The 26,398-nt window shown below is 43.1% G+C and overlaps 1 protein-coding gene across 4 annotated transcripts in view; it reads left to right on the forward strand.

Annotated features, from left to right (window-relative positions):
• The window catches only part of srrm3 (serine/arginine repetitive matrix 3), a 66,613-nt gene that overhangs the window by 1,075 nt on the left and 39,140 nt on the right, over positions 1-26,398 (forward strand). The gene's annotated exons all lie outside the window — the stretch shown is intronic.

Raw genomic sequence — 26,398 nt, forward strand, 5'->3', positions numbered from 1 at the left:
TCTGGTGCTGGTACGCTGAGGCGTCTCAGGCTTTGACAGTGAGTAGGATGTAAGAACCGCGCACCGAGGGAATGTCAGGAGTTTGACAGAATCTGGATAGTTTGAAAGAAAAAAAAGGTTCTGGGATAAACACAGATCATAGGTCAGGTCATAGGTAATATCTTTCTCATCCATGGATGAGAAAGATGTTAGACGGATAAATTGATAGTTTAAATAACTGATAATTCAGCCCATTAATGTGATTCTTAAAGATGTATAGTATCAGATTTAAAAAAAAAATCCAAACAAATGCATGATAAAAATGTAATATTGTATTTGTATCTTACAGAAATAATGACACAGATGAAGGGGAAACTCCCTAAAAAATCCCTTTAAAGGAACGCAAAGTGATAGTTGTAGTACTTGTGACCTCTGACACAAAATATTGATACTTGAGCTGATTACTTGACTGACAATTTCTTTTTACAGGCTTTTCGGAATAATTAACGGAATGTTCCAGTCATTTTTCAAAGCAAAGCTATCAATGCGAACGCTTGATGTTTCCAGCTTGTCAAATGTGAGGATCTGCTGCTGTTCTGTGTTCTATCACAATTGAAGAAATATTTTTGGACTTGGAACTTTTTAGTCAGACGGAACTTGCATATTCGGAAGATGCCACCCTCGGATTGTGGGGAATTCTGTGATGGACATCTCACTGTTTTCTGACAGTTTTATAAGCCAAGCGATTGATTGATGAACCGAGCAAGTAATCAGCAGATTAATCGATTGTTGGGGGAAAAAAATTGTTAGCTGCAGCCAACCTCGCAATCCATTATGCTCCTTCAGATTACTCTATGAAATGTGAAGTGTGACAAAAATTCAAATTAACCGGTGACACGCCACTCAAGTTAAAAAAGGAACCGTCTGCGGGAGCTGTGTGCGTGACAGGACAGGTGACAGCGCTGACCAAACACTCTGCTGCATGGGACTCTGAGCACCACTGTGCCTGTCTGGCCTGAGTAAAATACTGTGTGTGTGTGTGTGTGTGTGTGTGTGTGTGTGTGTGTGTGTGTGTGTGTGTGTGTGTGTGTGTGTGTGTATGATCATGGGAAAGTCGTCTCTGGTTTCCTGTTGGCGAGATAGGCCCAGGTGAGGTAAGAGGCTGATAGAGGGATTAGCTTGTATTAGGATGCGGCTGCTGGTGGAGGTGTGAGAGAAAAGGCCCATCACTCTCGCTCTATCTTCTTCTGCCGTCTGTCTTTCCCCACAAAGCATCTGTCTCCTGCCTGCTCTACATGCATATTGTTACAGGATGAGCAGTGATACCCCCCCCCCCCCCCCACACACACACACACACACACTACCACCACCACCTCCTGCTCTGCACCATCTCAATGTTTCTCCGTGCCGTGCTTCCTCGCCAAATGCTGCCACTGTCAGTGTATTCCTTTTTTCCTTGCATACCCGCTCTCATCCCGCTGGCAGACACACACTGCTCCTCCTCCTGTCCTACTTCCTTCCTTCTTCAGCTCTCCTGAAGGGCGACGCCGGTGTTGGTGAAGCCCCGAGGGGGAAGACAGTGAGGTGGGGGACAGTTGAGCGTTGCGCAGGGAGGACGGAAAGGTTAAGGTTCTTATCAGGCTAAAGTGTTTCAGGCGAGCACCATTCACCAAGTGTCAAAGCACAATAGCCAGACATCATCTCAAGATGTGGTGTGATAGTGTGTTTGAGACAAATTGCTGCAGTGAGCACAGCAGGGGCGCCGCTGCTTATTCAAAGAAAGCCAAGCCAAATGCACTCGGATTCTCGAGAAACAGGACAATCACGCCGAAGCATTACTTTCTGATTCTCTTTGAGTCCGCGCTTCATTTGGCAGCGTTAGGGGCACAGTGTAGCGTCTCGGCAGGTGGTACTTTATTTATTTTTCATTTTAAAAAAACGTGTCAGCCTGTGTTCTTGTTCCCAAATCCAGATCCGCTTTGGGAGTATTTCTATGTTAAGAGTTCAGTTTTGCTGCTGTGTCATTTTGGTGATGTGGAAATGAAGAACAATATTGATCAAGACCACACACACACACACACCAGTGACAACTTGGACACTTTATTACATTTGTTACAAAGTCATGTGAGACACTTTGTGCTAATAAGAACCTTAAATTTGTCAAATTCTATTTTACCACAGTGTTTTTTATTCCATTAGCTATTTCTGCGCCGCCAATAGAACCTTTCAATGTTTTTCCTTTTTTGAACCTTTATTGCGTTTTGTAGCTATAAATAATGAAGCTGTAAATGCTGTCTCAGATATACTAGAACAAAGCATCTGTAGTGTTTTTACAATCTTAATTCATGCCATGGTCCCTAGAATAACAAAGACAAAATGAACAAATGTATAGAAAATCAAATACCTGATTATAGCTAGTCCTGCCTTCTATGACATGGCTATACAGGAAGTCATGTTACCATAGTGTAAAATCTAAAAGAATCTGTGTGGGATCTTTAGATTGTTGAATGTATTAATCATCGTTCCTTCCCGTGCCCATGCCCCATCCCTCCAGCACATTTGGTGCAAGTTGGTCCCGTTCTTTTTGCGTATTGCTGCTGACAAATTAAACAAACACACAGACAGACCACCTGGCACAAATAATTACATTTATTTCGTTCACAGTTCCTTTCCAGTTTCACCTCTGATCGCTCCAGACAATACAGGAGGTGTGCTGATGCTGTAACCCACCAGCCATCTTGTACTTGGACAATCATTAGTCGCTGCTGTGAGACCCTGTCCTGAAATACTGTCGATCAATAACCAGCCTGCTCTCCACCGGCTGCGGTCCTTGAGAGGCTGCTCCGAGCTTCTGTGCTGTTTTGCTGCTGTTGTGGCGCGTTGTTGCCGTCGCAGGAACCTGCAGCAGCCCACTCGCTGGCAGGATGCGGCAACCCCCTCTCTCTTCCATTAAGGGTTACCTGAGATGTATCATCCACAAAACCACCCCCTCTCTCCAATGCCGTTTTTTGGCGGCAGGGTTTGTGTCACAGCGCTTGGGCTGACAAAATAGCGCACCACTCTTCCCATGTTAAAGCACATCCATTTTTAATCCTCCCCCTTCAGTACACACACACACACACACAAACAAACAGGGACACACACTCTCGGCTGATTCTTCTTGGAGCTTGCGCCTTTGTTTCATCCCTTTTCTCACTATCATGCGGTAGGATCACGTATCATGGTATGCCTTTTTATCTGTATATTTCCGATACTCAACTCTGTGGGAGATGTGTTTTTTCTGTACCGTTTGCACTGCAACCACAACAGATATTGGAACAGGCTGGTGTTACAATAGTTTGACTGGTTTTGATAACCGGATCAGACTGATGTATGGGGATGAAGACGATGAAGATGAGCCTCAGCACATCTATTTTGACGCCGTCCCCCTCGTCACGTCCTCTTGAGATCGCACCCGACACTCAGAGGAGATTGAGTTGTTCTTTCAATAGTTTGGATTTGATATCTGTGCGTCTGTAATGTAACATTGGGTTCTAGGTCAACCTGGCCATTGCGTAAAGCGTTTAAGAAACTTGGAAGATCAAGAGGGACGCCTGCTTCATCTCCTGATCAGAGGGAGCTTAGCCCCAGATTCTTTCTCATCAAGAAACAGAAAATCAAGCACTGAGAACAGAATAATTCAACCACACTTTTCTTTTCTTTCTATTTTAGTTTGGGTGTGTTTCTCATGAACTTTGTCCTCTTCATACTGCTAACTGTTAAATAAGAGAATCTTTTATTCATTAGTTTTTCTCAGATCTACTATTACAAAGTTAAATATTATCCTTATTATCCATTTAAATCAGTGCATTTTCGTTCTACTTACCAGACAGACGGGCTTTTCCATCAGATGTGGAGTTTGCGTGCGCGTCACGGGCGTGCGAGTTGGGCGATGAAACTGCCTTATTGCAGTCAAAACAGTCATGAGAATCAGCCGTGCTCTTTTGGAGTCAGGGCCGTTTGAAGCTGTCACCCAGTTACTGCTCAAAGGGCACTGTTTGACTGCTTGTTAGCCATCGTTGTGCTCTGTGTGTGTGTGTGTGTGTGTGTGTGTGTGTGTGTGTGTGTGTGTGTGTGTGTGTGTGTGTGTGTGTGTGTGTGTGTGTGTGTGTGTGTGTGTGTGTGGTACTGTCCCCAGGGATCCCCTTCCTCTATCCCACTGACTTCGGAGCTGCTTTGAAGTTCCTCCAAAGAGGAGAGGTGAAGGGGGGAGAGGAGAGAGAGAGAGAGAGAGAGAGAGAGAGAGAGAGAGAGAGAGAGAGAGAGAGAGAGAGAGAGAGAGAGAGAGAGAGAGAGAGAGAGAGAGAGAGAGAGAGAGAGAGAGAACCAGACTGAGACAAAGGAAGGTGGGGGGAGGGAGAACTGGAGAAAATGCTTTATTTTTTTCCCCTTGTACCCAGCTCATCGCTGAGCCTTTCCCCCTCATAATTTTGGAATGATGTCATAGTCTGCATAGTGTTTTTTTTCTATGTAGCTGTGTTGTTGAGGTGAGGAAGAAGTCACCTGTGAACTCAAAGAGAGAGAGAGAGAGAGAGAGGCAGAGAGAGGTTGATACCAGGAGAGTGCCGTGTTAGGAATTTATAGTGTATTAGGGTGGTCGTGCCGCTGCTCTGGGTCAGCTGATGAATAATGGAGAGGATCAGTGTCTAGTTCCATCAGGTGATCCTGGTGTACTTTTCAGGAGTGATGTGTGTGTGTGTGTGTGTGTGTGTGTGTGTGTGTGTGTGTGTGTGTGTGTGTGTGTGTGTGTGTGTGTGTGTGTGTGTGTGTGTGTGTGTGTGTGTGTGTGTGTGTGTGTGTGGTTGTGAGGGTGAGAAGAATAGAGAGAGGCGCAGTGAGAGCAGCTGCTGCACCCAACACACCCTCAACACAAAACCATCTGCCATGCTGACTCCAGGGAACCACACACGCACACGCACACACACACACACACACACACACACGCACACGCACACGCACACACACACACACACACACACACACACACACACTTCCTCGCCACTCTGTCTTTAACAAACACACACGTCACAAATACAGCAAAAAAAAAAAACACTCTAGGAGTGCAATCTAGTTTTTATTACATGGGATGAGGAGAACAGCGCTCAAAGAACTATAAGCTAATTATGTTTTTATTATATATACAGTTCTAATGTGTGAAAGCCACAGAAGTGAATGAGGGAGAGTGAGCAAAGGTGGGTCCACCTGCCAGGCATTTCTGTGTGATGCACCGCCGACGGTGCCATCGTGCCGACAACAGTGTCGCCCGGTAGTCGAGCTCTTGCTCATAACTCACTCTCCTCTGGGTCACAGGAGGGAACCGCTCCCTCGGGCTGCTGCGCCGAGACTCAGCCTGTCGCCTGGCGAACTGGATTAGCCGCTGTAATGTTAACGGGCTGGCCCCGTTTGCTTCCAGTGTTGCATCCCTCTATTATTTTTGGCGAGCTTATGCAAAACCCAGTCGTAGCACCGTCTGTACTGGCTCCGCATCAATGCTGCTGTGCTGCAACCCCAGGCTTCTGGAGTCTCTGAGGAGTGTCGTGCGTGGCCCCGATCGGGGAGCCCAGCCTTGCTTGGTGCATCCCTCACAGCCCGGATTTTTCTAGCTCTCCTCCTTCATCTTCACAACTTCAGAGGGTTCACGGCTTCACAAGGTCTTTCCTTTCCCTCTTGGAGTACATCGTGAGTGCCGTTTCCCCAATCGAAACCATCACCGCCTGGCTGCAGCGATCCAAAGCTGCTTTCAGACATACACCGAGGTCCGGATATTTTCCTGATCTTCTCTCAAAGGGGCATGTATGTGAGAACACCAATTTCAGCAAATGTTGCTGTGGACGATGTGTGGAACATTTCCTTTCCCTGCAGCCCCCCTCTTAAAGATTTCCATAGAATTTCCGAGTGAGCCCATGTGAGAATACAGAAGGACAATACCCGGAGGATTCACAGCAGACGAGTGGGCTTGGTGTTCTGGACAAGCAGGTCCAGAACACTGGAGTCTCTCAGCTCAAACATGAGCCTCACCCTCTCCTGTCTGAGGCCCAAGCTAATGAATTTCAATTAAGCTTCAAGATGTCTCCGCCAAACAGTGCTGTTTTGGAAAGACTGAACCTATGTATCATTGGGAGGATTTATTCATCCAAAAGAGATAAAAGATAGGAAAGTTTAAATTAGCACCCCTGAGCGTTTCCACCTCTGCTGCAAGAGATAGAAAAGCTTTTTCTTTTTAAAGCACACATACGGCAAATGCTTTATTGCACATAGCCATGCAGTGATCAGGCAGATGGTTGTTGTGCAGAAAGTTATTGTTTCTGTCTCTTGATGTTGAATCTCAGAAAGGCTCCTAAATCCGGCTGCGGTGGCAGATACTGTAGATAAAGCGAAAGGATGAGTGGAGGAGAAATGACGGTCTCGGCAGCCCATCCAGAGCTGTCATAATCCTGAGTGGGTGAGGCTGTCGAGAGGATCGGGCAAAGATAAGATGATGACTTAGGGAGTAGCTCTCACACGAGGAAATGACACAGAGCTGCAGTAATGGCTGAATTACTAACCTCTCTCTCAACCATTTAAAAACTGTACTTACAAGAGTAAACTAACATCATCCCCTACCTGCCTCGGTGTGCAGTGTTTTTACGGTTTGTTTAAATCACGCAGAATCTTTGTCACATGTATGTGGATCACGTAGGGTTTCATGAATAAACATGGTTTGAATCGCTCTGGGGAAACGTGTTGTCAGTGATTGCGTGAAGCGAGTGTCAACAGTTCGGTGGGAGTGAAACCAGCAGACGACCAAAATTTCATCAGTGCCGAGCTGCGCGCGAGGCAGAATTCCATTTATTCACCCCCCCGAGAGACGGTGGAAAAAGGCCACGGAGGACACAGAGGAATAAAAGCAGGAAAAAAAGGTGATGCTGCGAGCAAAAAAATGCGCAGAGGAGATGAATGCTGGCTCTGACCTCTTCCATCTCGTCTTCGCCGAGCTTTCTGGGAGAGCGTATCGGCCCTGCCTGCTGCGGTCGCCAAACCGTCCTCTGCTATGTAGAGCGGGCCAGAACCTAGAATAACACTTTGTTCCCTTTATCGTCCGCTCAGAGCCGGTTTGTACTGACCTACTGCTCGGGATTGAGTCATACCGTTCAATCTTTGTGTGTTACCTTGTACCATATCAGCATGACGTGCGTTCAGATCAGCTTGTTGGCTCAATCCTCCCTGTCAGAGAGACACGCCGTTGCTGTGGGGGAGGATGGGAGGAATCAATCATACTCTCCCTCTCTCTCTGATTATGTCAAAACTGTGTGTGTGGTGCGTGTGCATTTGGTGGCTGATGAATGTCTCTCTCTCTCACTCAGGGGCTCAGTAGAGTCATAATAAATATGCAGTTTAATAGGAAGACCTGCATATGATTGTGTGTGTGTGTGTGTGTGTGTATATAATTCAAAACTACTTCTCCAGCAGCTTAAGTTTTACTTTTTCCTTCAACTGCTCTCGTAACATGGATTATTGGCCACTTGGCACCACCTGGATGCTTGCTTTTTGTGGGGTTTTTTTGCACAAAGCAGATTTTACAAAGGTGATGTTCAGACAAATTGAAACACGTGCACACACCAATACTAATGCCCACTAATATATGTATAATATATAGGGAAGGCATAACAGGAAAGGCAAATGAAAAAAGACATTCTGATGCTGATAGATGAGGCACATCACAAATGTACCACCATAAAGACATAGAATGAATAATCGAAAGCAAAATCAGCAAAATCATGTTGCTTGCTCCCGTAGTAAATGCAGAAACAGCTCACTGGCAAAAAATTCAAACCGAATGCAAATATCATGCTGAAGCTATCACTTTCTGAATTACACATATTTCCTCATACTACACATTGTGACCAATGATATTTTGCACAGTCACTCTAAAGCCCCCGACCCACTTCTGTTTCTCCCCTCTGCAGTGCATCTTAGAGTCTTATAGGTTTGAGAGCAGGAATAAAAGTGAAGGATTTTTACTTTTGTCTTTTGCTGAAGTTCAAAATTTTACTGGTACCTAGTTGATAAGAATCTGGTCAAAGTAAAATGTGGATACTACAGACTAATTACTGTCTGGAATATGTTCACACCCACCTAAATTTTTAAGTGAAGCTTCATACTGTATAGTGTATTTCCCCGACCACAGTCACAGGGAGGTGCTGGGAGTGGCGGCTGTATAAACCTCTGGACGGGGGCTAAGGTGACCAGGTGTCCCGCTTTATGTGGGACTGCACAGCATTTTTATCCCTTTTCCCACAGACTGAGATGATGTCCCGATGATAGGCTCTAGTTTTCAAAAGTTACGACGCTTCTCACAGACGTTTGTCTTCAATCTGGCTTTTACCCAATGGCCGTGAAGACAGCAGGGAAAGCCGTCATTAAGGCGCTGTGTATTGACGACAATCGATTTGCGCACGCGACGGTTATGTGCCCAATTGACATACGCAGGTTAAACGTGTCACCGTCTTTGCTGCCACAGAGACAGAACTTATTCTGATTCCGGCAAAATATAATGGACGGTACGACCAAGAAAAGGAAATGCTGCTACGTTAAAGACCGGGAAATTACCTACAACTGGGTGAAGCCAGTGGAAGGTGATTCTCAAAGAGTTATGTTTCAGTTTCACACGGAGGAGAATACAATGTGAAGCAACACAGTGACACTGTGTGACAGTGACACTTATTTGTATCGAAAATCAGTGCTTGGACAAAGGGTTGAAGTGAGTGATCCCTTCTGTTTGAGTAAATATGGTTCTACTTGTGTATATGGTTCAGTAGATGGTCTGAATACATTTAATATTATGATGTTTGAAAGGCACAACTGTAGTTTACCACTCATCTTGGTAATGAGTCCCACATTATTCCACACAAACATATTATTTGGCCCACATTTGGTTTGCTGAGATTTAAGTTAGTGTGGGGAGTTGACACTCATCTGTTTTCTTGGATTAACTCCTGAATTGTAATAGGAAAAACTTCCACAGGACTCTGGTGTAAAAAGATGAAACAAAAATGTTCATTCGTAAACCGTGAGTTTACAAAATGCGGTATGATTTAAATACTCCTCATGTTTGAATTCAGTGTCAGCTTTTCCTGCATTAAAAGGAACACCATGACATTTCCCTAATCTCGACTAAGTGCTCCGCGTTTCATAAAAAAATAACCATAATTAAAGTTCAATAACGAGAGCCCGCCTGATAAAAGTGCCAGGCCAATTTACCTGCAGATATTAACTCACTGCAGATTCATCAGTAGCAGTGTGAGTCAACCAATGAATAAAGAGAAACTGAAGCAAAGAAATGCCAAACATGTTTTGTGTTTAAAAAATATTTTTTCCATTACGGTTTTATTTTCATAAAAAAAAAATATTTATGTTATCTCTGGGTAAAAAAATTTTTTTTAAATTTATTTTTTACTCAAAATGAATCAGTTAAACTCCAGGATTAGTCTCAAAATCCTTTATCTGTAGCTGTGGTTGCTACGAGTAGATATTGTATTACAAGGTCTGACATCTTGGTGGGGGGGTTTATAATCATTGAATATAAACTAATTTTTCCTTTCAACATTCGGAGACTTCGTAAATATGTTGATCAACAACATTTACTCGTCTTGCTGATGAAAATAAATTACATTCCTACAAAAATGTATTTGTCTGGGATATTTAAACCTAATGTCCAGTAGCGAGGGCTGTTTGATGAATGCAGGCCCAGTCTTAAATATGTTAATATGCACAGAGCGAGCTCTTGACACTGACATTGTACAGTCGCTATAAAAAAACATGGCTGGACCGCCTCTACCATCTTCTGAGAGGGAATTCACGCAGGTAATGGACAGTGATAGTGGATTGTGAATTATTTACGATCTCCATCAGACAGTGTGTGTGTGTCAGGCACAGCCCCAGACTGTGAAGTCAAACATGATATTGTGCAAGAGGGTTTAGTCTTCTTTCTGCTGCTGGACTCTTTCTGATAACAAGCAGAACAAACAGAGTGGCTGCGTGCGCTGTTTAATTCCACATGTTGTAGAGAAGTTATCATACAAAAGTATTCACTGTGAATCGCAGCCTGTTTCATCATTAATGCAGCGTTACGGTCAAATGCTTTCATTCCAGGAACTTTCTCAATGCCGCGTCAATGCAATGCATGAATGTCTCATTGGGAGTAAAGCTTGGACTCAGATGTCTGCACTCTGTCGTGAGGGTTTGGAGTAAAAGGAGAGTGGGAGAGGGGGGTTGCGTATTCAGGTGCCGTCTAGTCTGTCAAAGCTTGCGATGTCAGATGTGGATATGGGTTTTTTTCCGCCAACACGTTCTACCGTCTTTTCTGCCGAGTGGCACGGTGAAGTAACACGTTACTGCTGTCAATGCGGGGCGTCCTCTTAGCATCTCATACGGTCTCCTCCTTTTATGTCTTCCAAACCACTGTCACCGCTTTGATCAAACGACCACAAGCAATTACTCACACCGAGTGTATCCAATATACAGAGTGAAGGCGCTGGCAGCGCGGCAGGCCTCTTCATCAAGATCCCTGAGAGGAAAATTGCTGCCGCCGTCGGCAAGATTACTCTCAGTATGTTTTTTTCGCAACGTTGGGAATATACATAGTTGTGTCATGGTCTCTGTGTACTCAAAGGAAATCTGAGGTTCTAGTTCTTTACTTGAGTATGTCCCTTTTAATGCTGTTTTGTATTTCAACTAAATTTGAGAGGGAAATATTAGGGATGCACGATAATATTGGCACGTTATCGTATCGGACGATATTGACTTTAAAATGATATATCGGATATCGGCGAAAAAATCTGGCGTTCTTTGTAAGGACGGAAGCTGCTTATATTTTTGCACTTTTTGTGATTTTGTTTGCACATCTCAATGCAGTGCAGATTAGGCCCAGACTTAAGTTAATGGTTTTAAAGATTTTATAGTTACATAATGGACTTCGGTTTTCAGTCAATGTTGAGTTGAAGCTGCAGTCTGATAAGCACATGTGTAGTCTACTAATTTAGGCACATTTACTGTGCAAGTATGCTGTTATTTTATTTGCGTTTAATTGCTGTAAAGTTGTACGATGCACTTTTCCAATGTTCCCTGTGAACAGAAGTTATGTTTAGTTACTTTGTCACTTGTGAAATAGGCCAAATTTGCCTACACGATAGGAGTATGCATAATAATGTGTTGATTCCACTATTGAAGAGACTTGATGATCCCTGTACATAGGTGTGAGTATATGTTTATATATATCGATGTCAGTTATCGGTCCAATGAGTTGTAAAATATCGGCATCTCGTATATCAGCAAAGAATCCAAGTTTGTGCATCCCTCGGAAATATCGTTCTTTTTACTCTTTTACATTTATCAGAGACCGATAGTTACAAATTAATTTACAGGTTAAGACACATAGCAAAACATGTCTATAGAGGCACCTTGCCACTTACATAATGAGACATGAATATTAAGAATCTAGTGATGTTATATGATATGAATATGCAGGGGACGTTTTTCTGCCGAATAAGTTTATGAATTCCTTTTCTAGTAATTTTAATTGTTGTATAGGTACAATAAAAAAAAATACAATAAAGGAACTGTGTGCTTTCAGCTTGCCACATTCATGTTTTTCCATCCTTTAAAACAACTATTGCATGCCTCATTTTTGTCGGCTAAAAAACCCACTCCAAAGTCATTATGCATATAGCACACCATAAAATAAAACAATTGCTTTTAGAAAAGGAATACATTTTTCTTTTCCAATATTACCAAACCAAATTATTTAGTCATAGTCAAGGGAGCTGTGGTGGCTTTGCCTAAAAAAGTATTTTGTTGTTTTCATCATTTTAGTATTCAGTTTCAGTTTACCAGTCGACTCATCAGTATTCCTACAATGTTCCATAGACTTTTAGTATATTTTTCGTAGTTGGTACAGTAGTATTGTACTGCAGCTCTTTAAATGGACGATGGCTGGTGTTAATTCTTTAATTACATTTAAAATTACTATAAAGGGAGTTGTGTGTATTTAGAATAGAGGTTGTGTTCATCCGTAGTATTAATTATTCTGTCTCACCTACAGTAGTTGTGTAACACCATGTCTGTAGCAGGATTGTGAACACACGCCTTTTCTCTTCCTTTCGCAGACGCGAGCACATTGTAGCTCTTTTATAATGACATTTCTGTTCCGCGCCAGTATCCAAACCAAGCGTCGGCAATTAGTAGAATTTGAACTTCAATCATAGGTATAATTATGCAGTTTCCAGGACCCTTATGATAATAAGGCTGATTAAAGTAGATGGAATCAGTTTCCAGTTGTGGCAGAAATCCCCTTTGTATTGTAAAAAAAAGTAGAACACACTTTAACTACACGAATACTAACATTAGGCTCAAGCCAGAACAATGGAGAAAATAATAGAGCAGTCATAATGAGCTGGCCAGCTAGAGACTGCAGTTCAAATAAAGAAGACAACAGTGAAACACACACACACACACACACACACACACACAGTGAAACTGAGCTGTTCTGGGAGTCTTCAGCAAGGCCAAACACCAGCAGCAGGCTGCAGCGATTCACGCAACAGAGAGCTGGGGAACATTTATAGACCCCGGCTGCCAATTCTGTTTTGGGGGGAATGTTTGGCTTCATTGCTCCCTGTGGACCTTCGCTGGAAAGATTTAAAAAATAGGCACGTGTTCGGAGGCAGAGACGCAGAGGTACGAGGCGGCCGGATGCGTAGGTGCCGCTCTCCCTCCGAGGCAGTCGCGTCGACCTTGGTTCAGTTTTGCGCGGGGGCTGCGATAGCGGACTGGGACTATGGAGATAAAGTGAGACGATTGTGATTTAGTCTGAGCATTTGTTGCCGGCAATATAGCGGCAGTATTTACAGTAGGGACCCACTTATGTTAACCAATCTGATAAAAGAGGGAAACTGAGAAGCACGCCTTCCTATCTCTGGGGCTCCAAATAGCCATATAAAAGGCTTTTGTTGACTCACATTTACAACGGCTGTTACTGTGAACACTGGCTTTCTTTGCAATAGGTAGTTTCAGGCTTTACAGTTTCTTACATCAGCATCGTAGACCTGAAAGCCCTTTGATACTCTGTGGCGCTGTTATTGGCTGATAATTGTTTTGCAGCAGGGAGAATATCTCATCCCAGAACTCAGAAGACACAGAGTTGAAGGATCCACGAGGAAGATCAAAAAGAAATATGAATGGATCTCTGGCACAGGCAATTTTTTTTCAATCTATTAATAATTTCTGCGCTAGTTAGATTGATCTCTGTTGGTTTCCGTGTCCAGAGCTATCCAGCTGGCAGAGAGGGTTCGGTGTAAACCAGTGTCAGCTGAACTTCTCTTCCAACATGCAATCAGCTCGACCAGCTGGACGGCACTTAAACTTTCTCAACGTGCTTTTCAAAAGAATAAATTCCCGCAGCAAATGCAATCAGCCTCTGTATGCGTCGCATAATATTCTACCGTGCATGGAATTTTTTTTTAGTCTGCTCTGTTTTTAAGTGACCCCCGTCCTCTCCTACAGAGAAAAGTGTCTGACCTTTTCTTGCTTAGTGAGAGCAAGTGGCCCGTGGCTGCTACGCTGGGGCGTAGAAAATGAATGCCGGCACCAAACTGCCTGATATTTTTTTTACCTTTCCAAAATAGGAAATGTCTATTTTCAGGGCTAGAACTTCAACACAGACATGTGAGAGGCCCCAAAAAGTAACCGTGAAGCGTACAAATTTGAATCTTTAGAATTTCCAGGACCTTGTCAGAGACGGGAGTTTGGCTTTGTATGATGATGTGTAGAGTTCTTCCTCCATACATCTTTGCTCTCATCTGTATTCTGTCCTCAGTCCACTATCCCCATTGATTTACCCCCAAAGTGTGGAGCAGATCTTTTGCCCGATTCTACAGACTCGGCTGTCGGGGGAAATTTCATGCCCAGTGCCTTTTCCATTAGGGAGAAACAGGAGAATCTACCTCATTGGGGGCAACAAGCAGCTAAGAGTTGTGGACCATGAACCCTACAGGCTCTTTTAAAGCTCATATTATGAATGACAACGAGTGCAAGGTCACACACCTCACTAGAGACGGACAGAAAGCAACTCGCAAGCCCGTTGATGAATATACAGTTCAGGGTGTGTACAATGCAGGCCGTTGGACCATAGCCCTCTGGCTCTGGCTGCCGTGCACTTGTTAAAAGAGTGTGGGTTTGTGAGGATGTTGGACATTTATTCAGTGGCAACAAATATGATCACGGACAGAAAGTGGGAAACGTGAGAGATGGACGGCGTTAGAGTGAGTGAGTTAGTTAAGAGATGGATTTGTGATCAAGTTATCTGCAGGGTAAGTGTTAGAAATCTGACCCGGGGTTTCTATCCACGCTGCAGGTCGTCCTGCATCACCGTAGGCTGTGGCTACACACAGCTGTCAGTGACTTGAATACGCTTATTGGCTTTTTTAGCAGAGAGCTGGAGGATAAGATCAATACCACTCTCATATCTGTACAGTAAACATGAAGCTGTAGGAGGTTAGCTGAGCGTCGAAGAAGACTGGAAACAGGTAGACAGCTAGTCAGGCATTAACACCTCTATAGCTCACTAATTGACATGTTGTCTTGTGTAGGTGTAAGTGTGTAAATATGATATATGAAACATTTCCAGGTTTACAGGAGGGTTATTTTGGTTGCCAGGAAACAAGGGCAGACTCCCAAGAATTTACTGCTCGCGGACAAGACGTCTTCTGGCATACAGTCCCCGTAAAAAACAGCAAATTAACGTTTTACACTTTGAGTACAGATTACACTATATCATGTTAATTAACATAAGAAGGCTAAGTTAGCGTTAAAGGTGCTGGTTGATGTATTTTACTACCGTTCGACAGAGCCAGGCTATCTGTAGACCACTGACTGTAGACTACAGCCTTATATTTACTATATAAATACATCACAGAGTGGTATAAACCTTCTGATCAAACTCCCACAGATAGTGAAATAAAAAAAAAGCATTTCAAACATTTGCTGAACAAGTCACTTCTTTTTCTATGTCAATCTATGAACATACGTCTCAATTCTTACACGGAGTCCTCGAAACAACTTTGAATCCCTTTGCAGCTGTTTAACTGTCAGCTCTTTCTCAGCTTTTGTGAGATGGAGTCGAGTGTATACAAATCATTTATTGAAACATGTACTTTCACGACAGAGGAGTGCTGAGGGAACGGCCCCCGAGTTGAGATGAGAGGATCTGAGCATGCATGCTCCAAAGTCAGGGGGCTTAAATGACCAGAGTCGAAATAGAGCCCCGTGGAGACACGGGGAAGAGAGAGACGAGGGTTTGGATTTTGAAAAAACAGTCTTGCTATACAGTGTACACTTTCTTCCTTCTCTATTTGGAGAAAAAATAGCTGCTGTGTGTACTGTACAGTCACAGTAACACCACAACGGAACAGTGATAAAATCTGTATGATTCTTTCCTTTGTTGTCTATTTTTTATTTTTTTTATTTTCAATCCGAAAATCCAGACAATTGTCAAAATTAGGGATGCAACTAACATTATATTATATCATATTATATTATATTATATTATATTATATTCATAATCCTAATCCTTTTCTCGTCTTTTGGTCCATAAAATGTCTTTAAATGGTGAAAAATGTCGATTGTGTTTCTCAAACTGCGACATGATGTTTTGTTTTGTCCCCACACTAAAGATATTTAGTTCACTGTCATAGAGGAGTAAAGAAACCAGAAAATATTCACATTTAAGAAGCATTTTTCATAAAAACGACTTGAACAGATAAATCAATTATCAAAATAGTTGGCGATTCATTTACAAATCGATTACTAATTGATTAACTGTTAACTGCAGCTCTAGTCAAAATGAATCAAACATCCTACACCGATGATCTAACAAACAAATAAATAATTATTCTAGGAAGATTCCATTGTTTATGAAAATGAATAAACTGAAACCCAAAGTTTTCCCATTCTAGTATGATTGACTGAACAAGGTATCTGCCGTCAAGTTAATGCTTTTACATCTTCATCGCAAAAATCATGTATGTAATGTTCAACCTAAAGTTTGTACATTCGGAGGCTCTCTTCAGTGTTTCAGACGCCATGACGACTGGCTGTGTGTGAGAGGAGCAGGAGCAGCTCAGCAGGGACTTAAGCCAGAGAGCTGGTCAGGAAACAGATGGCACTTGTGGAGGGAGTGGGGGCGGTGGTGCGCAGATAGACACGGTGCCTGGCCAGAGGATATTACAGAGAAGCCTGGACACACTCATCCCCTGTCCCCTGCCTCTCAGGGGATTAATAAGCCCATCATAGCTGCTGCCCATATGGGGAAGCTGCGGAAGGGATGTGACACTGAGAGGCCGAAACACTGTAACTGGTTAGCCATTTTGTCCCACTTTGACACTCTGATGTTATGGGGACCATGTTACAGTTGCAGATGTTACAAGAAATGTATTGAAGATGACTTGAAAGTAGCGATTGAGACCATAAACTCCTCAGGAAAAGGTTTACTGACTTTATAAATCAAGTGAGAAGTGGGGTCTTTTTCTCATAGACTTCTATAGAAACAGACTTTTTTTTGCAACCAGTGAAGTTGCACTCCACACTAGAGAATACAGGTTTTACGCACTTCCACTTGGCTTCACTTTCTGGACTATATCCATTTTTAAATACAGTCCATGGTTATTGTACCATCAGCACAGCCAAACAGGCGTCCACGGTTCTGACTGAAAACAAGGGTTTTATTCCTCTAACCTTGTCTCCATAGAAGGACATCTCACCCTCCACCTTTTCTCAAAAGGCTTCCTCACAAAGAGTCTATAGCCCTCTGTGTAGCTGCTGCTGCTGTCAGTATCGACTTTTGTCTGGAGCTGCGGTGGTGTTGGTGACATTTCTTGTATTCATCCCCTCTGGTGCAGCTGAGAGTGTCTAACCTCTGTGGCGCCAAGCGGTAGCCCACTGGAAGAGCAGCGGCCAGCTCGGCTGACCTTTATGAGTGCTGCCACAGCAATCCCCTACCCCCCACAACCCTCTCTCTCATGCCAACTCTCAGTCTGCTGGCTCCTCTATATACGCCGGTGTCTTGAGCCGACAAGCTGGATCATGCTGCTGTCCTCAGTGCCCCGGGGAGCTGCATGGCTGCAGCAGACTGGCTCTAGGTATAGGCACGAAAAACAAGGGATGGCAAAGGTGAGCAGACAGTGCATAGGAGATGGATAGTTTTACTGCATATAGTCCACTGACTCCTCTCTGTTGGGCTATGCTCCACACAGTACCACTGTCGCTGTGTGTGTATGTGTGTGTGTGTGTGTGTGTATGTGTGTGTATGTGTGCGTGTGTGTGTGTGTGCACCACCATTCAAATCTTCTCAGACCTAGAAAAAAAACCATCCCATCAAAACAGCTGCAAAACGTCACAAATAACAAAAACTAAAAATTGACTTCAGGCCCTGCATTGATTTTTTTCACATGACTCACTACTGCATAACATTTACATCGTCATGATAGTGTACAAAGTGCTAAACGTGGGCGTGTGTAGTTGTTGCTTTCATTATTGAGGTGAAAGGTTCCAGGTGAGCCCCTGTCACAGCCTTCAGCGCAGATCCATGGGAGGAATAAAATGAACATGGCAATAGATATCAGCAATCCAGTCTGTTAGATGATTGAACTTGGCGATGTCAACACTCTAACAAATCTGAGGTGGGAAAGTGTTGGAAATAAGCTTTATTTGTTACTCACTGACCAATTAAAGTGCAGCGTGGTTTTCCAGGGACGGCCCAATTTCTTTTAACCTCACTCCATTAAAAATCTATAAAAAAGAGCAGCGTTAATGTTATACAAATGACTTTGTAATGACTTCTTGTAGTAGTAAAAGGTGGTGATTCTGAAACAGGTACGGTCTATCACCGATGACTTCTCTGTGCCGATCAGCTTCAGAAGGGATCCACGACCGCTTCCACTTCCCGATCTGTGAATGAATATACAAAGTGTTGTTTGTGCAGAGGCTGTGGATTATAGCAGGATGCCTCCCTATATGAAAGGTGCCTTAATCCTGCTCCCGGCTTGCAGATTAAAAGCCAGTGCCATTTTGAAGATTTTACTCAATATCGGCTCCTTCCTCCCGGCATGTAAACACATTTCAACACTGATTATCCCACAAACATTACCTCGGCCCCCCCCCCCCCCAAAAAAAAAAATGACAGCTTCATGAGATATCAAAGGCATAACTGCATTCATACGCGCATGCATGTACTGCATCCTCTCCAGGGGCAGTGTGGTGGAGCCTACATTAATGCTTGAATTATCTGCCGCTTCATTGCCCACCAGCACGTAGTTCTTTCTGACAGATGGCCACGGGAGATGTGAAATCCTAGCAGGCAGAGAAGAGGTGGGATGTCCATTGTGGCATCAGGGTTTGTGTCTCATGTTATCTGTTTGTTTTTTGTGCCACAGTCCAGGCGCTTCACGCATGGCTTGCTGGCATGGGAGAGCCGCAGATTGAGATACAGAAGCGCAGACGGGGGCTACGGGCGGCACGGCAGCGGAGGGAAGAGTGACCGATCTCACCTTGACAATTTGAGGGATGCTGCTAAAATGCACAACTCCTCTCTCTCTCTCTCTCTCCAGCTGCAGGGGTTGACTGACGTGCGCACGTGCGCAAGTGCGTGTGCGTGCGTGTGCCTGTCCGTGAGCCCTGCAGGGCAGGAAGATGTCTGAAGGGCTGATGACAGATGGTCATCATCAGCGTCAGTGACACATATCCGTCAGTGTCCTCGTCCCCACCTCTCTCATCCTCTAATGGAAGCCATTTTTTCTCTCTGATCTTTTTTTTCTCTCCTCTTTATTTCATAAAGATGGGCTCGAGGTCACAGAAGATCAGCGATGATAGTGGGCTCAGCCTCCCCATCAATCAATCAATAAATCAATTTTTCTTTCACAGGCCCTACTATCTAATTTCTCCTTTAATGTCTCTCAGCCTTCTTCGGTTTCCTCTTTTAGTTGGTCAATATCTGTGCCAGATGAATTTTGTCCTCGTGTGTCCCTGGTCTCAGTGGTTGCTTGGTCCGTAGTGTATGCTTTTTTTGGTCTTTTTTTCCGTGGGAGCCATTACTGAGAAATCCTGTCAAAACAGGGCTATTTGTGCAGGTTGACCTTGATTCATAGGAAGCTACCCGTCCTTTAACATTAGTAAATCACGGTGCCTCTCCTCGCCACAAAGAAAACGGTTCCTTATCGCGACAGGAACTGGCTCTGTCAGGGATTGTGGGGTTGGAAAAAAACAAACAACTTAATGTCCAAAAATATCGGGGAAAATGACAAAAGCCATCCTTAATCACTCTCTCTGCTGCGGTGCAGCATCAAATGGTGTTCCTGATCCGTCAGCAATCTGCGGTGCAGTCCCGGCGGACGCTCAATGGAGATTGCATGCCATCCCCCCATCTCTGTACACAACAGCAGCAGAGAGTATCTGAGATGTATGTGCACTGGAGGTGTAACGATTCTGCAGATCCACGGTTCGGTTCAGACCTTGAGTTTGTAGCCACAGTCAGTCACCTTTTTTTTAGAGATAAGGTGGGCATTTTCCTGTTTGTATCACATGAATGTATAATCCTGTCTTTCTGCCTCTGTGTGTGTGTGTGTGTGTGTGTGTGTGTGTGTTTGTGAGCAGAAGGGCAGTGTGCGACTGCCTCCCCTCGTGAAAAAAAATTCCTCCCTCACATCTCCGGTGTTTTATCGGCGTGGAGGCGCCTGCCAGCGGCGAGGGCCTGTATTTAGATATCACCAGCTGACATCTCTAATTGGAGCATGCATGCAAATAAAAAAAACCCCTGCTTATTCTTATAGACGATTACGTCAACGAGCTGGCTGTGAAATGGAAACCTTTATGCTACAACAAGGTCGAGCCGGTTATCTCTCTAGAATTTCAGTGGACAGATTACAACGCTGTCTTCATTACAAGAGTTTGGCCCACACACAGGCAAACCCTTCTCATTCATAAACAGAACTGTGCTGCAAGAAAAATTGAAAACATAACCACTGGTACTAAACAACGATTTGTACCATCATCATCATCACAACACAGCCACAATCAAATAAATTGCAGTTGTTGTTACATTTAAACATCTGCCTGGTGATTTCAGGAGTAACACACTGCAGAGGAGTCTTGAATGGACTGACATTCTGCCCTGTACCTTTTTATCTTCTTCCCTCTGAAGATGGAATGAAGCCTTCGCCTTGCGCTCGATTTATAAAAGTGCTACTGTCCAAATTAATTTGGAATGGAATGTCAGGGTTTCCTTGGAGACACGCAGAGGCAGAAAAGCCTTCTATTGGAACGCACCTGAGATGTCATAGTAACAGCCTCCTCTGTATTTCAAGAAATGAACTCGTCATGTGATGAAAAGGGTGAATAATATAAAAGGAAATAGTTTGGGGCAATTGCTATTAATTTGTCACGGCCTGCACAAATACTTACAGCTTACGTTGTATTCTACAACCAACCATGTCTCCTACAAATTACACTTCTATACTAAATCATCTCAGACTTGTTTATGTTAAGAGGCAGAGTAAGGTTAGTGAAGGAACTGTGAAGATATATTTCTGTATGACACAGACCACTGCAAGTGGATATTGCATAGCAAGGTTTGATATTTTGGTGGGAAACATATGCGTTGTTCGTGAACATGTCACTGACATGTTCAGTATCAACATTCTTCCCACTTGTTGGTGTTATGTTTCCAACATGTGTGCAGTTGCAGTTAAGTCGTGAAGAAACATCATTTCTAGCAGACAAAACACTACGTGTACAACAGAGGACAAAACAGAATGTCACTGGAGATTATTTAAAGGTCCTGAAAACGTAGCTTCTCGACTGTCTTATTATGAGAGATGGGATCCTATATCGCGACTAAACAATCCATCAAATTTAGAGCAGATTTGTGCTTTTCACATTAGAGATTTCTAGTTTTCATACTTTTTCTGTATTCTTTTTTACTGGTTTGAAGGGGTGGGTCTCTGGGTGATGTCACATCATTTCCTTGCACCAATCGGGATTCAGCAGCATGTGAAACAGAATCTGATGACAGTGATGTATGGTCGCTGGCGGGTAGGGCTGCAAACATTGTTTTCAGTATTGGTTAATCTTAGCTCATTGTTTTCTTGATTAGTTGTATGATGTATTGTGTGAAAAGACTGATTGTGATTGAAATGTGAGAAAGAAAAAGCAGAAAAATCCTCAAAAAATTGGAGCCATCACACTTCTGACATTCCTGCATGAGAGATGATGAGTTGAATTGTTGCAGCTTTATTGTCTGTCAAATCTAAGCAAACCACTTTCACACAGTGGTGGAGTTGTGTAATCGATTACAGTAAACATGAAGTCTGCGGTGCCTCTTTTGATTAAAAGGAAACCAGGACAAATAAAAAGGAAAAAAGAATATATTTGGAAATTGGCGTCAGTAAAAAAATGTTTCTTTAAACCTAAAAGTTGTAAAGGAAGCCCTCTCAGGCCATGAAGTGAAGTTCATCTAGTTGTACCCAGAATTACATCCACGTCTGTCGGTCTAACTCTCAGTTTCTCTGGTTCTTCTCTCTGTGTCTATTTGTATGGCAGCACAGTAGTTACTATATGTGACTGGGCAGGCCTTTCTATTTGATTGTATTAATTGACTTATTCAGTTTCCTCATGCCTATATTGTTATATTTATGTTGCCTATGATACATATTTTTCCTCATATTCATGCTTCCATCTTTATATCTTGCCTTTCGATGTAAAGCACATTGAGTTTTCATGCTGCGAAATGTGCTCTATTAATACAATTGTCCTTGTCAAATAGAATCGAAAAGATCATTACTTTAATGAAGCTGAAAAGAAGAAATCTAATACCATCTCTCTCTCACAAGCTATTCAGCGCCTTTTTCTATCGAGTTATCTAGCTGCTGTCATTGTGCATTCTACAATGTATTATTTGATTACCATAGCAACCAGGACAGAAATTCTAAGCATTAGAAAAAAAATCCAGAGTGGATGATTAAATAGCAGTACACACTAAGAATAATCATGGCTATTATAGCAACTTATAATAATTGTACAATGATAAATGGTGGAGACACTGTCTGTAAATATCGTGTTTGCCTTTAATCACTCCCCCTGCTACACCAAGTCAGTGTTGTGTTCAATCCTCTAAAGCTCCTGATTGTGATTGTCTTGACAATAATGAAGATACACAGTATACTTTCCTCTATCAAAGCCCTGACAATGGCGGTGAGCTGTAAAACACTTCCTCAGCACCTTCGCAGGCTGTCTGTTGATAAATGGTGTGTAGTTGCCCTCGTCTAACGTGAAGTCCAACACCGATTTTTCTTTCTTCTTCCGCTGACTGTTTTCCTCTCTAAGACGTGGAGTGCCGTTCATGTTGTCCATTATAAGCTCTGTGACATGACTGTGCTACAGTTTAATACAAAGTATCTTCAGGTGAATGCTTCAATGGAGGTGCTCATAAGTGGTACAGCTTCCTGCCCTCTTTCAAAGAGGACAAACAATAGTATCTAACAACAGAACTGCAGGTTGATAGTTAATAACAAATTACTCACGATTCTAGGTTTAGTTTTTTGCTCCATTGACAATTGTGTGACATTTGTGCTGATCTCTGATGCACTATTCCCAGATAATTGGAATGGGGTTTTTTTGTGCTGGTCAGGCGGTTTTCACATATATCATATTTCAGAGGTTATTAAAGTTTAAGGCAGGCACCGGGGACAAGGCATGGAGCAAGACACATGAGGAAAAGATGATGTATCAGGTGTAAGATAGTTAGTTTGGCCTGCTTATGACATAACATTGCAAAAACTAAAAGTCTGCCTAAAATTGCCTTTCTGTAAAAGACGACTCATTAATTTGATTGTTTGGTCTATTGATTGTAGTAATCATGAAGGAGGAAGTCAGGTGATGTAGTGTAAAAAGTGACAAAGGACCTTGATTAAGGAGGCCACTGTTTGGTTCTTGTTTTAAAACCGAAAGTCCAATACCTGGTGCTGAGATGATTCCAGTTGTTGCAGGCGGGGTTCAAACCTACATTGTATGTATTTGTGTACTATACTTATCCATATTTGGCTTTCATTTTCCTTGTTCACACGTGTTGCTAATATGTCTGTCAATTTCGATGGAAGACCAAACAATACACTTGAAGATACAAAAAAAACACCAACCATATATACTGGATGTTGATCCAGCTCAGTAACATGAGAAAGTGCCAAGAAGCCGTCTAATTAGACAACAGCAGTACATATGGACATGGCACATATGGCTGTTGCTAAGAATAAGGATGCGCCATCTCAGTCAACGTGCCAGATTTAATAAGGACTTGAAATGCATCGTTGCATCTCAACAACTACTGGATGGATTGTCGGGATACCCCCCCCCCCCCCCCCCCCCCCCCCCCCCAACCTATATGCTGTTTTACCTTCAGAAAATTCATGGATCGGGATCTGGATCCTCCCCTAAATGTACTCATCTGTTATCATGCCCGAGGCCTATCTTTGATATAATTTTCACGCAAATCCATCCATAACTCAACAGACAAACAAACATACAGAAAATTTGAACAATCACATAACCTCTGCGGAGGAGATTATGTCATTTCGCTGAATAGCAAACAGCATGCTAACGAGCTAAGTTGTCAGCATTGTACCTTTTTTACCTTACCATCGTAGTTGTTATTGTGTTAGCATGCTGGCATTAGCATTTAGCTAAAAGCATCTTTTAGTGAGTTTTTCTGAAAGTTTTGTGATGTTCTAAAATAGAATTATATGTAATGAGAGTTACAGTTTCATGTGACAATGGATGAATTCAGTGTTTTATTACTGGTTATAATGCTAAAATTACCATTTTGTCACGGGGGCAGCTACACAGTGCCATAACACCCATTAGCGTTGTTGAAGGCTGCTTTCTCGTCGTTGTTTAAGACGGATATATGGATATTTAATTAGAGTAAATTGCAGTGAATGCTGTTACTCGTGTACTCGGCCAGCCAGTTAAAAATGAAAGATGTGTCAGTCATAAAGAATGAAGGGGAACAAAAGCACCGACGTTGTAGTACAGGAAGATAAAGTTGACTGGCTGCCGCCTGAACATTTCACCACACGAGTCAATTAAGGATAATCGCGGCTCATATTCACTAACTGTTTGTAATGGATCGGTTCACATGGTCTGCCACTTCCCAAACGACACTCCGTACATTTTGTACTCGGTGTCAGAAACTGCAGCGTAAAAAAGTGTTCTCTCTGATTAGAGACGACACGACGGAGAGCGGCTCCGAGAGTCAACAGACCAGCTTTGAGTGTCCGTTTACATTCCCGCTGTTATAGTTCTGGATGTAGAAGTTCTCTTTGAAGCAGCATAGAAGCAGAACCAATAAAAGAAACACATCGAGGTTGCTCTTGGCAGCCGGCCTCCTACGTCCTCGTCTCGGTCCTCGTCAGTGTGAGTGTGCAGGGATCCTCACAAATCATTCTTCAATGGATTAACTACAGCTAGGTTGAGTAGTTCAACTATTCATGCCCATGTTCATGACATTGTAGAGAACAGAGAGGGAAACATCTTAACCTAAATAATGACTAAATTCAAAATTTGATCAGGCCAGACGGTGATCGTGCCGACCGCTTGAGCTCCAACTGCTACCTTGCACAGATAAACGAGAGTTTTTAGTGATCGGTTCCAAATAGTTGGGTTGAACATGCGAACTATACAAAAAAAAAAAAATTGGACGTTAGCTGGCAGGGAACTAATAACAAAATCATCTGGTCCATTGGCCCGGAGCTAAGTGACAGAGAGCCCGACTCCCCAGTGTAATTAGGCAGTGGTTTGAGCCCGTGACTCATCAGCCCGCGTGATTTGTGTTATGCATAAAGCTGTGTGATGGCAGCTGAGGGCTGCTGGCTGCTGGTGATTACGATCCTGGGAAGGTGTAGGCAGCAAACAATCAGCCCTTTGGTTTCACCGAGCAAAACAATACCTCTGTAAACTCCTGGCAAGTTTGCACTCCGGTGGGAAATGAAAATGGGCATTGTCTGAAAGTTTGAGAGATTTTGTTGTTGTTGTTGTTGTTGTTGTTGTTGTTGTTGTTATTGTTATTGTTATTGTTGTTGTTGTTGTTGTTGTTGTTCTGCTATCGCGCGGAGAAGGCGGTTGTTATGTGGGATGAAAGCTGGGTGCTGCGCCCGCAGAAGCGAAGGGCGCTTTTGCGCAGTGTGTGTGTCAGAGTTCTAACTGACGGGCATCACTTTGTATCAGGAAGCTGATCGCTCTGCGCTCCAGAGTGCTGTGTCAATTAAAGAGCGGCGGCGGCAGGTGGAAAAGAGGGACAGGCTCATTTCTGTGCTGCAGCAGTCTGGAGATTGGCTTCAGACCGCTGCAGGCGCCGACTCTGTTCAGCCAACGCTCTCTTTGACAAGGCTCTGCAGCTGCATAAGAGGAAGATTTCATCCATGTCAATACCAGTGTCTTCTGGTCAAAACAACTGCACCCAGAGAGGGTAACATCCCTGTAAACCCCCTGGATGTTTTTAAATTGTTATGGCCAACACATGTTAAATCGCTGTATGCACATAGATAGAGGACAATGTCATCACTCTATGGACAATCTGAGCTTTAGAAAGAAATGTTAACAGTACATCACGAAAGAGTTAATATCAATGGATCTTCAGACTTTGATACTGAGGGAAATACCTGATGGTTCTCAGACTGGTTCTGAAGTTATTTTATAGCGCCTCAAATGTCTCGTATTGCCTCAAAGTAACTCTGCCTCCTGTTTTGAAGTTTCAAAACTAAACTTACAAAATTTACTGCTAATACTGTATCCCTGATGACTCTCCGGTGACCCGTAGAGGAGAAACCTCTACTACGTTTTAGATTCTTATACCTAGTGCACTCCGGTTAAACTGACTTTTTAAAATTAGATTTGGGGTTTTTTTTCTCCTTTGGAGCTGACTGTGAAATGAAGTGCTCCGGCGCTCGCCTCTTTTGCAGAAACCTTGAGAATGAAAATTTACAGTTCTGTCAAGTCGGAAGTTTTGGCTAATTTTGATCATTATCGCACAGCAATGGCAATAATCCATGGAAATATTTAAGGATGAATAATTGTAGCTAATGGGTTTCGAGAAGTTGTGAAATCGGCTTGCTGGAGGAATAATTTTAGTTCAGGAAGAGGCAAACACTTTAAATTCATAATCATGGTTTCGGAAGATCGACTAGATTTGTGAGAGCACGTCAGCCACTGACAGGAGCACTCGTCGGTATGGTGATGAGCTAATTTAGACTGAGCGTGTCTGCTGGACATTTGATAGATTCTATAATGGACGGCTGGTCCGAGC

This window comes from Scophthalmus maximus, chromosome 2, assembly GCF_022379125.1.
Source record: "Scophthalmus maximus strain ysfricsl-2021 chromosome 2, ASM2237912v1, whole genome shotgun sequence".
NCBI classification, from domain to species: Eukaryota; Metazoa; Chordata; class Actinopteri; order Pleuronectiformes; family Scophthalmidae; genus Scophthalmus; species Scophthalmus maximus.